Genomic DNA, 14,169 nt, shown 5'->3' with positions numbered 1-14,169 from the left:
CAAGCACCTAGCTGCCCAATGTATATGTTTACAGAATTGTCTATAAAATTATAGAGTTGATAGGAAACTGGGAAATGGTAAAATCCAATTTCTTGATTTTATGAGAAAGAAGGCAAGACCCAAAGGGGCCAAGGAGAGGCCCAAAGCCATTTTGTTTCTTTGTTTTTCTAGGTCCTGTGTCTCAAAAATGTCTGAATCATTGGAACTGTTTCCTAAATGCTTGTCCACTGATTTATTCTGGATGTGCCACATCTCTTTCTTGACCTACTACCTCTTTATTGAGAGAAGTACAGGGTGTCTCAACTCTGAGTGCTGGGTTTTCCCAAATGGCAAATACAGAATTATTTTCAATGTGTTAGGCCCTGGCTTCTAGGGCCAGTATTGTTGTTTGCTGTTATTCAGTCATTTCAGGCGTGTCTGACTCCCCCATTTGGGGTTTTCTTGGCAAAAATGCTTGCCTATTCCTTCTCCAGATCATTTTTCACATCCCAATGTATCATGCCCTTATATTATATTATTACTACATTATATAGACATATGATATATTTATATTATTTATCTTTATTTATAGCTATATTTATAGATATTATTTATATTTACATCATAGTATTTTATATTTATTTATTATTTATAATATTTATATTTATATTATTTTTTATTTTATTTATGGTATTTATTTTTATTATTTAATTTTATATTATTTGTTTTATATAATTATTGTATAATATGTTATATTGATTAACATAATGTATTGTATATATGTGTTGATATATATTATTATTATTAATTATATCACAGCTGAGGAACAGAAGCAAATAGGGGTAAGTGACTTGTCCAGGATCAATCAGCTAATAAATGTCCCAGGCCAAATTTGAGTTCATGAAGATGAATCTTCCTGATCACAGTCCAGGTACTCCATTCACTGCATCAACAAACTTCCCCCACGACACACGATTCCCCTTTTTCTCTGAGAGCATTCTCAACTGGTTTCTCCAACAGGGAGATTTAAGCTTGAAGTCAGGAATTTCCCAACAATCAGAGCAGTCCAAAAAGTAAACTGGATCTTCCTGGGTGGTAGGGGAGCTTCCTCTTAAAGATGGCCTTTCCTGCCAGATGACCATTTGTCTGGGATAATGTAGAGCAACGCCAGGTATTGGTCGGACGAGGTGACTTCCGGGTTCCCCAACAACATTGAGAATCTGTGATTCATAAACAAATGCTCCTTTGGCCCTTAAAGATCTTCTCTGTGTTCAGTTGGAGAATCTCACCCTCTTCTTCAAGTAGAAGAGACTTTACTAAAGTCCTCTGGGAAACTGTGACTAGCAATCCTAAGAACTGATTTAGATTAGCCTCCTTGAGGGCAAAAACTAATGTTCACTATTTTCTTTTTATCCCAGCATAGTCAATAGCTTTTGTTGTTTGTCTTTGAGCTTTTTTTTTTTTTTTCCTTTTAAACCCTTACAATGTATTGGTTCCAAGACAAGAGCAGTAAGGTCTAGGCAATGGGGGTTAAGTGACTTGCCCAGGGTCACACAGCTAGAATGTGTCTGAGGCTAGATTTGAACCAAAGTCCTTCTGATTCTGGTCTGGTGCTCTAACGCTTGTGATACCTGACTGCCCTGACCTACCTTCTTTTCATAATTTGCTGTTTGGAACCACAGATGAATTTTTTTGACCACATCTTATACAAAAGTCACAAATGGTACTAGGCAACAAATTCCTTATAACCACCATGAATCTATTACCCTTTTAGTCACCTGCAATTTTTATTTTTTTGAGTCTGCAAGTCAGTCAACAAATACTTATTGAGAAAGCCGGGGCAAATAGCAGAATAGCAGAAAGAATACTGAATTTTCCATAATACATACATACACACACACACACCTCCTCCAAACATCTAGAAATTGGGCTAATCTGGAAACATGTTTTGCATATACACACACACACACACACACACACACACACACACACACACACACACANGTATTTATACACACACACACACACACACACACACACACACACACACACACACACACATATATATATATATCCAATCTATATGGAATTGCATGCTATCTCAAGGAGCAGAGGAGTCTGACAACACAAGAATAATCAAAATGATCAAGAATGCATAACACCTGCAAAATGAAGGGAGCAGAACCAGAATGTTGTACATACAGTAACAACAATAGCATACAATGATCAACTGTGAATGACATAACTATTATCAACAAGGATCTAGGGCAACTCCAAGGGACTCATGATGAAAAGGGATAACCACCATATAGAAAGAACAGGCAGGGAGCAGCTATGTGGCTCAGAGATGGGTGGTCCTGGGTTCAAATCTGACCTCAGACACTTCCTAGCTGTGTGACCCTGGGAAAGTCACTTGACACCCATTGCCTAGCTCTTACCGCTCTTCTGCCTTAAAACTAACACACAGTATCAATTCTAAGGCAGAAGGTAAGGGTTTAAAAAAAAAAAAAAAGAAAGAGCAGGCAGAACTTGAATGCAGATTGAAGCATGCCATTCTTCACTTTTATTTCCTTCATGAATTTTTCTCTAACGTAAGCAATACGTGGCTTGTTTCACAACATGACAAACATGGAAATATGTATTATGTGATAATATAATACAACCTATATCATATTACCTGCCTTCATGGGGAGTTGGGAGGGAGAGAACATGGATTGCAAAATGTCAGAAAATAAGTATTTAAAATTGTATTGACATGCAATCTGGAAAAATAATTAAAATTTTAAAAGTCTATCACTCAGACTTCAGATTTCGAAGTGACTCTATTCAAGGCAAGGGTTGATAAAGCCTTCCCTTTGCAGAACCAAGTCAGTGTTTTGTCTTGCGGGGTATCCTACCCCATGTCAATCAATATTCTATAGCAACTGCCTTTGGATACAACTCATGAGGCTTGAAGCAGAGGGTCCAGGGAACTTGCTTCTTGAAAAAAGAAGCCCTCAACATTCTATCCTCAGGAGCCTCTCACTTGTCACCCATTACCCTAATGCTGCTCACTTGGGCACCTACTCAATGAAAGCCCTACCCATATTTTGGTACTCTTTGACAACGATGGACAACAACCAACCCAGACAGCACCTGAAGGAATGAAGCCATTCTTTAATCTATGCCATCATTCGTGTTGTTGTTTGGTTGTAGTGAAGGGGGAGGGTGTAACGGAGTATTTCTAGCTGTACATCTACAGAGATATAAAATAAGATTACCCACACATATATGTTTAGAACCCCATTCTCTCAAAGCTCTGTTTTCTGCTGGGTAACAAACTAACCCAAGCTACTATCCTCAAGGATACTCATCAATTTAAAAATGAATTATTGCAATAGCCTGCTGGTGGATCTGGCTGCCTCAAGTCTCTCCCCGTTCCAAACCATCCTCTACTCAGCCACCAAAGGGACTCTCACCATGTCACCTTCCTACTCAATAAACTCCCTTGATTCCCTATCCCCTATAGGATCAAATACAAAATCATCTATTTGACATTCAAAGTCCTTTATCCCCTTTAAAGCCCCTCCTATCTTTCCAGTTCTTTTTAAAACTCTTACTTTCAATTTTAGAGTCAACATCGTAGATTGATTCCAAAACAGAAGAATGAGAAAGGCTAGACAATTTGGGTTAAGTGATTTGACCAGGGTCACATAGCCGGGAAGTATCTGGGGTCAGATTTAAGCCCAGGACCTCCTATCTTTAAGTCTGGCTCTCACCTAGGTGGTCCCATTTCCAGTCTTCTTACATCTTGCTCCTGACAGTGGTCTCATTGCTGTGCCAGGAGCAAGACACTCCATATCTTAGCTCTGGGTATTTTCTCTGGTTGTTCTCATGCCTGGAATGCACTCCCTCCTCGTCGGTCTTTTGACTTTCCTGGCCTCCTTCAAATCTCACCTAAAGTCTCATGCACAGCAGCGATGTCAAACAGATAGACATAGGGTCCTCTAAATGGTACATGTAATTGTGAGGGCTACATGTAAACTAAAGATCACATATTTCTTTTTAAAAGAATATATTAGCACATTAAAATCAGATGGTACATTGCCTACCCTTACCAATCTTCCACCTATAAGTCAATACACAGAAGTTAAGGGTTTAAAAAAAAAATCAGATGGTAACCACATTTTAATTGGGCCACATGCTGCCCTCAGGCCACAGTTTTGGTACCTGTGTTCTAAAGGAAGCCTTTCCCAACACCTTAATTCTTCCTTATTTTAATTATTTCCTGTGTCCCACATATAGCTTATTTGCACCTATTTGTTTATTACTTATTTCCCCATTAGGTTTTGAACTCTTCGAGGGCAGGGACTGTCTTTTGCCTGTTCTTGAATCCAGTGCTTAATATTCCTGAAATGCTCTCCCCATCTCCTCCTCCTCTTGAATTTCTTTGACTCTCAGCTACACTCCCACCTTCTACAGGAAGCCTTTCCCTGGTTTCCTTAATTCTAGTGACTTTCCTCTCTTGATAATTACCAATTTATCTTGTATATAGCTTGTTTGTATGTAATTTTTTTGCTTCCCGTCTCCTCCATTTGGTTAAAAACTCCAAAAAAGTAGGGACTATGTTTGCCTTTTTGGGGGGGAGGGGGAAGCATTCCCCAGTGCTTAGCACAGTGCCTGGCACATAGTAGGTACTTAATAAATGTTAGTATCATAAGCCAAAGGCAGCACGAGGATAAAATGCTGGACTTGAAAGTCAAAAAAATCTGCATTCAAATACAGCCTCAGACACTAGTTGTGTGACTTTGGGTAAGTACATAAAAACCTCTGGTTGCCTCAGTTTCCTCAACTATAAAATAGGGATAGCAATGGCATCTACCTCCCAGAATTGTTAGGAGATCAAATGAGATATATGTAAAGTATGCGGCACATAGTAGGTGCTATATAAATGATAGCTATTATTATTATTGCTATTATTGGAATAATCATTTCAGACATTAATTAGTAGGGAGTAAACAGATAGGTACACTGTTTGGTAAGGTTTAACTAAGACTCCTTAGGCTTGGTCCCGCCTCTAAGGGAATCTAGCAGGGCCAATGAGAAAAGTGTGGTGAGGTATAGCTTCCAATCTAAGCCAGGTGCCCAGAGGAGACTATGTCCCTTGTTCCAATGGCTCGTGTTTTTCCTATGTTGAGCATGCCTATTTAAAGGCAACGAGGGGAGTTTTCTCAAAGAAGATGGGTCTTGATGCGATGGACAACTCAATTCACTCGAGGGTTTCTTCCACGGCCCCCTCCCCAAGTTACTGAAACGCTCATACATTTGCAACAGGGAACTGGGTAGGGCAGAATCTACTTATAAAGCAAAACTCCTCCCCTCCCTCCAGTCCTTCTCCCCACTCTCCCCCCCCCCCCCAAGTCTAATCCAGCTGGATCTGGAGCTGCGGTCTCCTCCCTCCCATCACCTCACCCACAGCTCCGGAATGTTTGGCTTCCCACCGAGATTAAATCCCAGGCTCATTAACCATGGGGGCAGGTAATAGGTGCAGAAGCTCATTCAAGGGGGAAAAGTCCCAGTCAGCCAGGAGCTTGTTGGAGTTTGTACCTAGAAAACATACTCTTTCCTTCTGCCGGTCACAGGAACCTTGTAAAGATAAAATTGGATCGTATGTAAAATTTTAAAGCTACAGTATCAAGATCAGATATTATTAATTACTTGAACCTGTGATTTCATTGATTCAGGGACACCCCCCCCCCCGCTCCCCACATCACCCCACCCCCAGCCCCGGCTGGATTTGAACGCAGATCTTCTGACTCTAGGTCCAGCACTCTATCCACTAGCTGCCTTTGGCTTAAGATACAAACATATATTAAGTATCTACTATGTGGCAGAAACTGTGCTAAGTACTAGGGAAGGCCAAAAAAAAAAAAAAAGGTAAAAATGGTCCCCGTTTTCCAGGAGTTTCTAGTCTAATAGAGGAGAGAGCACGCAGAAACTAGCTCCTCTGAGGAGCTCCAAAATTCTGCAGCCTCTGGAGAACAACCTGGGGAGAAGTTAAAGGACTTGCCCAGGGTCACGCAGACAGTTAATTATTAGGGATTGAACTTGAATTTAGGTCTTCCCGACCTCTCTCCCCAAATCCACGCAGCTTCTCCTGAAGAGGGTGAGGGAGAAGAAAATTTGTTCCCTATAGAAAGCGGCAAGGAAAGTAAGATGTGTCTGTCATAAGAGTGATCTTAAAGGGAAGTGCTCTAAAGTCTAGGTAAAAAGTAAGGACAGCACCTTACCTCCCCGCTGCGCGTTCCGGTGTGCTCGCCAATCTGGGTGCCTGGCTACACGCGAGTATAGACGGAAGGATGAGTGAGTGTGTAAGGGAAGTGTGGTTTCTTGTATCGGCCAGCGTAGGTGTGGCTGCGTGTGCGAGGGCAGGTGGGTGCTAGGCGCCCAGGTGAGGCTGTTTGGCGTCTCCGCCAGAGCCCGTGACTTCTCCCAGCTCCGAGCCGCTGCCTCTCCCCGTTGCCCGGGAAAGGAAGAGTACTTTTGGGTTTCTCGAACTTTGGCCCCCGCCGCTTCGTTTCCCCAGAGGGTTTGCAGTTAAAAAGCCCGCCCGGTGCAGCCCCTCCGGGCTGCAGGCTGGAGGTTCGGTTCCCCGGGCGCTTGGGGCTTTCCTCTTAAACCCCGGCTACAAGATAGACTGGGGCGGAGCCCCCGGCTTAACTAGTTTTGTGGTCACCCAGAGCTCCTCTCCCGGAGAAAGGAAAGAAAAGAGAAAGGGAAGAGAGAAAATAAGACAGAGCGGGGGAGGAACCCCTAAAGACCTCGCCCCGTTCTTTGTCTCTCTCCCTTTTTAGTCCATTCCCGCCGAACAAAAACCCCTTATGCCCCAGTGTGCGTTTTTCTTTCGCAGGTATTTATTGCCTTCTCAGCTTTTATTTCTGGACTGGCACAGACTGCGCATCCTCCAGTTAGGAGATGGGCGGGAGCAGTTCCGAACTTGTTAGCCAGCCCTACCTTGTGGCGCCTTCTCCTAAAAGGAGAGAGGGAGAACGGAGAAGGCTCGGGAAGGAAGGGTGTCAGACCTAGGACAGGGGAGGTGGAACCTATATATTTAGAGTGAAGGAGTCCTTAGAAGACATCGAGTCCAACCCCCTTGTTTTAGAGAAAAGAAAACTGATCAATCAATCAATCAAAAGCCATTTATGAAGCTCTTCCTATTTGCCAGGCGGGCAGCCAGGTGCTGCAGTGGACAGAGCTTGGTGTTTGGAGGCAGGATGATCGGAATTAAAATGTGATCTCAGACATTCGCTTATGTATGACTTTGGGCTTGTCCCTTAGCCCTTAATTGCCTCAGTTCCCCATCTGTAAATGGGGACACACTGGAGAAGGAAATGGCAAAGCTCGACAGTATCTTTGCCAAGAAGGGCATGTACAAAGGGCATGGAGTCAAGTAGAATCAGACCCAAATGAAAAATAACATGCCAGTCACTGTGCTAACCACTGGGGATACAAGGATACAGAAGGTTTAGGGGCTTCTATCTCCAACCCAAATTCAGTACAAAAATCTACCTTGGCCATTAAGAGAGAGTCAGGATAGGTTTAACTTTCTACTGAGTTGTCTAGGTTCTCTTTTCTTCTCTTGGTTCCATGATTTCTTCCAACAACGAGTCCTTCTGTTACCCAGAATAAAATAGATCTCTTTTAGAGATTATCTAGTCCACTCACCTAATTTTACAGAGAAAGTTCTTTCAGCTAAGTTAAATGGTTTGTCTGAGTTTTACAGCTGGTTAGTAGTATAATGTTCCCCTGGTTCTGCTTATTTCACTTTGCATCAGTTCATGGAGGCCTTTCCAGTACCTATAAAAATCAAGCAGTTCATCATCATTATACACAGAGACTGGAACATTGTAGGATGATCAAATGCAATTGACTTTGCTACTAAAAGTAATGCAATGATCCAGGATAATCCTGAGAGATTTATGAGAAAATGCTATCCACATCTAGAGAAAGAACTGTGGAAGTAGAAATCCAGAAGAAAACATGATTTATCACTTGTTTATATGGGTACATGATTTGGATTTTGGGTTGTTTTTTTTTAGAAGGCTTAATTCATTTTATTTTCTTTTTTCAGCCACTTTGTTTTATTTATTTATTTAAACTTTTTTATTTTTCATATTTTCCCATAGTTACATATTTCATGTTCTTTCTCTCTCCCTCAAATCCCCCTAACCCTCCTGGATTTTTGGTTTTAAAAGATTACTCTATTACAAAAATGAATGATATGGAAATAGGATTTGAATGATAATGTATAACCCAGTGAAATTGCTTGTCAGCTCTGGGAGGGGGAGAGAAAAGGGAAGGGAGACAACAAGAGTCATGTAACCATGGAAAAATATTTTAAAATAAAATATATCTTTATGCCTGGTAGAATGGGCCTCCCCCAAACACCCTTCTTCATAGCCATTAGTGTTCGGGAGCCAAATGGCTAGGATAACTCATAGGCAGACAGTGACAGATTCCCTTCTCCAAGATTTGAATACCTGAGCCCTCCTCCTGATTCTGAGTTAGAACCAATCATATACTCTATCACACCTGAACCTTTCCTCCAACCAATCATTCTTCTCTTCGTCATACAGGGGATAAACTCCTTCAATCCAGGGAAACTACATTTTATAGCTTAGAATTAAATTTCAAACCAGTTCTTCTGTGCGTTGGTTTGAGATTTAAGAGCTTAGGTTATAGAAGTTAGAGGATCACAGATGTAGGAGGCCATCTAGTCCAGTCCTCTTATTTTATAGATGAGGAAACCAAGGCCTGGGAAGATTAAGTGATTTGCTCTAGAACACTCTGGAAGGCCATCAGAAGCTAAATTTGAAACCAGAGCCTCTGACTATAGAGCTAATATTTTTCCCACTATTCCATGAAGTCAATTTCCATCTCTATTCCTCCATTTGAAGGGTTTAGGGGGGTGGAGGAGAAAGTCTGGATCCTGGAAGGAGTGCACACTTTGTACACGTGCGCATGCGCGCACACACTGTACATTTCTATTTATTATTAAAGCTTTTTCTTCCAACAGTACATCTCCCAAATGCATGCTTATGCAGGCACTTCTTAATCCTTCTTTTTTCCCTTTTTAAAAAAATCAGTTCATTTTCTGCCATTTCTCTCTTAAGGAAAAATAACAACTGTCCAGTGTCAATCTTAGGAACTAAACTTTCCCTCCTCCTAAGCTCTTGGCTTTGTCTGAATTCTCTAGGCAAAGCTAACAAAACATGGAGAAAAAGGAGAGGCAAAGTGCCCCTGTAGCTCTAAGAACATTTAAGGATACAGGAAATGTTTTCTCCTATAAAGGAGCTCTATCCCTCACCCACTTCCTCAAGCTAGGACTCATTCCAATCATCCTGACACTCTGGGCTTAAGTGACTCCCCTCCTTCATGGGGTGGGAAAGAGAGAACAGAGCCCCAGTGAAGTGGGTGATGTGCCCTACTTCTTACATCCCATCTTCCTTTGCACTCAGTTTTCCTTCTCTTATTTGTCTGCCTTCTAATTTGCACTTTCAAGCAAGGAAAAAAGTCCCTGCTGCAGAAAGACTTTAAAAGCAGAAGTAAATCCTGATTTGCTCAGGACTTTTCCCTCTGCACTGGGCCAGAGAACACTTGGCACGCCAGTATAAATCTTCTTGACTAGGGCAAAGGTTCTCCCTCTGTACCTCCTAGGCAATGCTCTAAATTCTGCCTTTCATCTCAGATCTCAGACTCAGGGAATCTGACCAGATAGATCTCAGTTTGGAAGGTGAGAGCAGGGCTGAGGCAGGGTTAGCCATGAAAATCCACAAGTCAGCCCCTCCTTGCCACACCACCCCCATCGTAGGGTTAGATGATGAATTAGGTTGAGCACTCACATTCCTCTACTTCATTTCTTTCATAATTCTTTTTCTGCCTTCAAATCAATCCCTTGAAGATATTGCACTAAAGCAGAAAAATAATTTAGTAACCCTCACTAGGGTTTAAAACATCTGAATAACCAGGAGCTAGCCCAGGGACTCAAACCTTGGGAGTTTTTAAGCTAGAGTCCAAGAACTTATTTAGTTTTTTTCTTAATAGTTTGATAACTGTATTTCAAAATGGTTGGTTTCCTTTACAATCTTATGTATTTTATCTTATGGATTTAAAATTTTTTTAATTTGAAGGATTCACATTTGTTTTACTTTTTTTCAAGTTGATAATTTATTTCAGAATAATTGGCTTCCTTTACAATCCTATGTATTTTATTTTATGTATTTAAAAACTTTTTTTTTAACTTGAAGGATGGCATTTGTTTTACTTTTTTTTTTTTTCAAATAAAAACGTTTAAAAAATAATTCGGCCATTCATTACCAACCCTCCCCATGTTGAGCAAAAAATTTTAAAATCCATACCTATAACATATGTTAACATTTAACATATTGTATCTACATATATTATACTTAATATATGTTTCCACACATATGTAATTTGACAAAACAAATTCCCACATTAGCTATGTTCAAAAATGTATTTCTCTTTCTGCTTCTTAAGTTCATGAGCTTTCTCTAAGGAAGTAAAGGGCATGTTTCATCTTCATTCTTTTAGCCTCATGGTTTCTCATTGATCAGAATCCCCAAGTCTTTCATAGTTGTTTTTCTCTATAATGTTATTGTATAAATTGTTTTCCTTTGTATATTGTATGTATTGTATATTGTATACATTGTGTAAACTGTTCATTTCCCTCTAGATAAGTTCATAAAGAGCTTCCCAGTTTCCTGTGAAATTGTCCGTTTCATCATTTCTTACAGCCCAATAATATTCTATTATGTTCCTATGCCACAATTCGTTTAATCATTCCCCAACAGGACAGCTCCTTAGTTTCCAATTAAAAGCATCATTCTGAGAACAGACCCAGAGGCTTCACCAGACAACCAGAGGGGTCTATGACACCAAAAAAAGGTTAAGGACCATTGTCTTGAGGCACAAATACAGCAGTACAAAGCCTGACACTGCAGACTTATAAATAAAAAGGAGAGGAACAGCTGTAATCTTCACTAATGCTCTCTGGCTCTGTGAGTCCTTACATCCTCCCTTCCCCCATGTCCAAGGAAAGGAAACAAACTAGACTGGACAGAGGAGACTACATGAAGAAACCAAATCCCAAAAGGAGAGTTTTAGAACAACAAAGTGCTGCTGTCCAGGATGGCGAAGAGAATAGGCAGAACAGAGTGGGAAGAGGAGAAAGGGCAGGATACAGCTGACTAAGAATGTGACTGGAAGTAGAAGATAAGCCTCAGAGGAAGAAAAGGTAGGAGGAAGATTCTTGCAGACTTTTGTGTAATTTTATTTATTTTTTTGTTCTGAGATTAAACTCCCCCCAAAAGAGCAAATCCATAAACATTGCAAAACAGAAAAGGAGGACTGAACGGTAAACTGCATATGTCTATGCATAGTTTGTTTTTCTTTTTAAATGTATCATCCACATGATTATCCCTTTGCCCAAAGAGACAAGAAAGGAAGATAAATTCAAAATGTAACTTTTAGAACAGCCCTCGTCTATTGTTCTTTTGTTCTCTTCTATGCATTAAAAAAGAGCTTCATTGACTCTCATTTTTATTTCTTTTTTCAGTAACTCTTTCCTTAAACTACCTCTTTTTTCCCTTACTCACCCCTAAAAACCGAAAAGAAAAAAAGAAAACTCCTGTACAGCCAAGAAAAATAAATCTTTACTTAAATCATTTCTTTCTTTATTTTTTTAAACCCTTACCTTCCATCTTGGAGTCAATACTGTGTATTGGCTCCAAGGCAGAAGAGTGGGAAAGGCTAGGCAATGGGAGTCAAGTGACTTGCCCAGGGTCACACAGCTAGGAAGTGTCTGAGGCCGGATTTGAACCTAGGACCTCCCATCTCTAGGCCTGGCTCTTAATCCACTGAGCGAGCTACCCAGCTGCCCCCTACTTAAATCATTTCTAAAAAGATAGGTCTCATTTTGTTTCATTAGTCCATCACCTCTTGATCAAGAGGGAAATACTTCATTATTAATTCTCCTTTCAGAGGTTTTAAAATAATAAAATTTAGAGCAGGTAGGTGGCTCAGTGTATAGAGTGCCAGACCTGGAATTGGAGGGACCTGGGTTCAAATCTGATCTCAGATACTTCCTAGCTATGTGACCCTGAATAAGTCACTTAACCCCAGTTACCTAACCCTTACCACTCTCCTGCCTTGGAACAAATATGTAGTATCCATATATGTGTGTATGTGTGTGACCTTCTTGATTTTACTTTTTTTATTATAAAGATATTTTATTTTACCAATTACATGTAATAAATTTCCACGTTTTCCAAAGTTATATGGCTCAAATTATCTCCCTTCCCTCCCCAGTTCCTGAGCTGGCAAGCAATTTGATCTAGGGTATATTTGTATTATCACATAAAACATATTTCCACATTGTTCATTTTTGTAAGAGAATACTCATATAAAACCAAACCCCAAAATAAAAACCTAAATAAAGTAAAGTGAAAATTAGCATGCTTTACTCTGCATTCCAACTCCAACAGTTATTTCTCTGGAGGTAGAGAGCATTCTTTGTCATAAATCCTTCAGAATTGTCCTGGATCATTTTATTGCTGAGAGTAGCTAAGTCTTTCACATTTGATCATTCTACAACTTTGCTATTACCGTGTATACAATATTCTCCTGGTTCTGCTTACTTCATTCTGAATCAGTTCATGTAGGTCTTTCTAGCTCTTTTTAAAAGCATCCACTTCATCATTCTTTACAGTACAGTAGTATTCCATCACCATCATATACCACAGTTTATTCGCCCATTCCCCAATTGATGGATTGATCCCTTCAATTTTCAATTCTTTGCCACCACAAAAAAACAGCTATAAATATTTTTATACAAGCAGGTCCTTTCCTCACCTTTTTGAAAGTCTTTTGGGGATACAGACCTAGTAGTGATGTTGCTGGATCAAAGGGGATGCATTGTTTTATAGCCCTTTGGGTGTAGTTCCATATTGCCCTCCAGAATGGTTGGATCAGTTCACAACTCCACAAGTAATGCACCAGAGTCCCCAGTTTTGCCCCATCCCCTTCAACATTTATTATTTTTCCTTACTGTCATATTGGCCAATCTGATAGGTGTGAAGTGGTACCTCAGAGTTGTTTTCATTTGCATTTCTCTAATCGAGAAGGATTTGGAACATTTTTTATATTATGTTTTATAAGTATTGATAACTTTGATTTCTTCATCTGAAAACTGTTTATTCATATCCTTTGATCATTTGTCAATTGAGAAATGACTTGTGTTCTTATAAATTTGATTTAGTTCTCTGTATATTTGAGAAATGAGACCTTTATCAGAGAAATTGTTATTAAAATTTTCCCCCAGTTTGTTGATTCCCTTCTAACCTTGGTTGCATTGGTTTTGTTTATACAAAAACATTTTAATATAGTCAAAATTATTCATTTTACATCTTGTATTTTCTCTATCTCTTGTTTGGTCATAAATTATTCCCTTCTCCATAAATCTGAAATTATTCTAAGTTCCTCTAATTTATCATTTATAATATCACCCTTTATGTCTAAATCATATACCCATTTTGACCTTATCTTGGTATAGGGTGTGAGAGATTGGTTTATACTAATTTCTCCCATACCGTTTTCCAATTTTCCCAGCAGTTTTTGTCAAATAGTGAGTTCTTATCCCCAAAGCTGGGGTCTTTGGGTTTATTGAACTCTAGCTTACTGAGGCCATTTATCCCTAGTTTATTCCATTGATCCACCCTCCTATTTCTTAGCCAACACCAGATTGTTTTGATGATTATTGCTTTATAGTACAGTTTGAGACCTGGTCCTGATAGGCTACCTTCTTTCATATTTTTTTTCAATTCCCATGATACTCTTGATCTTTTGTTCATCTAGAATCTAGATGAATTTTGTTTATTATTTTTTTCTAGTTCTACAAAATAATTTTTGGTAGTTTGATTAGCTTGGCACTGAAAAAAAGTAAATTAATTTAGGGAGAATTGTAATTTTTATTGTATTAGCTCAGTCTACCCATGAGCAATTCTTAATATCCATTCTAAGACAGAAGATAAGTGTTTAAATAAAATATGATATAAGACATGCAAAGCCACTTGACTTAGAGGTGGCTCCACAGATCTTTGTGGACTCTACAGCCCTGCTGAAAGACAAAGGATG

Source organism: Gracilinanus agilis, chromosome 2 (genome assembly GCF_016433145.1).
Source record: "Gracilinanus agilis isolate LMUSP501 chromosome 2, AgileGrace, whole genome shotgun sequence".
In the NCBI taxonomy this organism is placed as follows: domain Eukaryota; kingdom Metazoa; phylum Chordata; class Mammalia; order Didelphimorphia; family Didelphidae; genus Gracilinanus; species Gracilinanus agilis.
Note: the sequence above shows the minus strand (reverse complement) of the source record.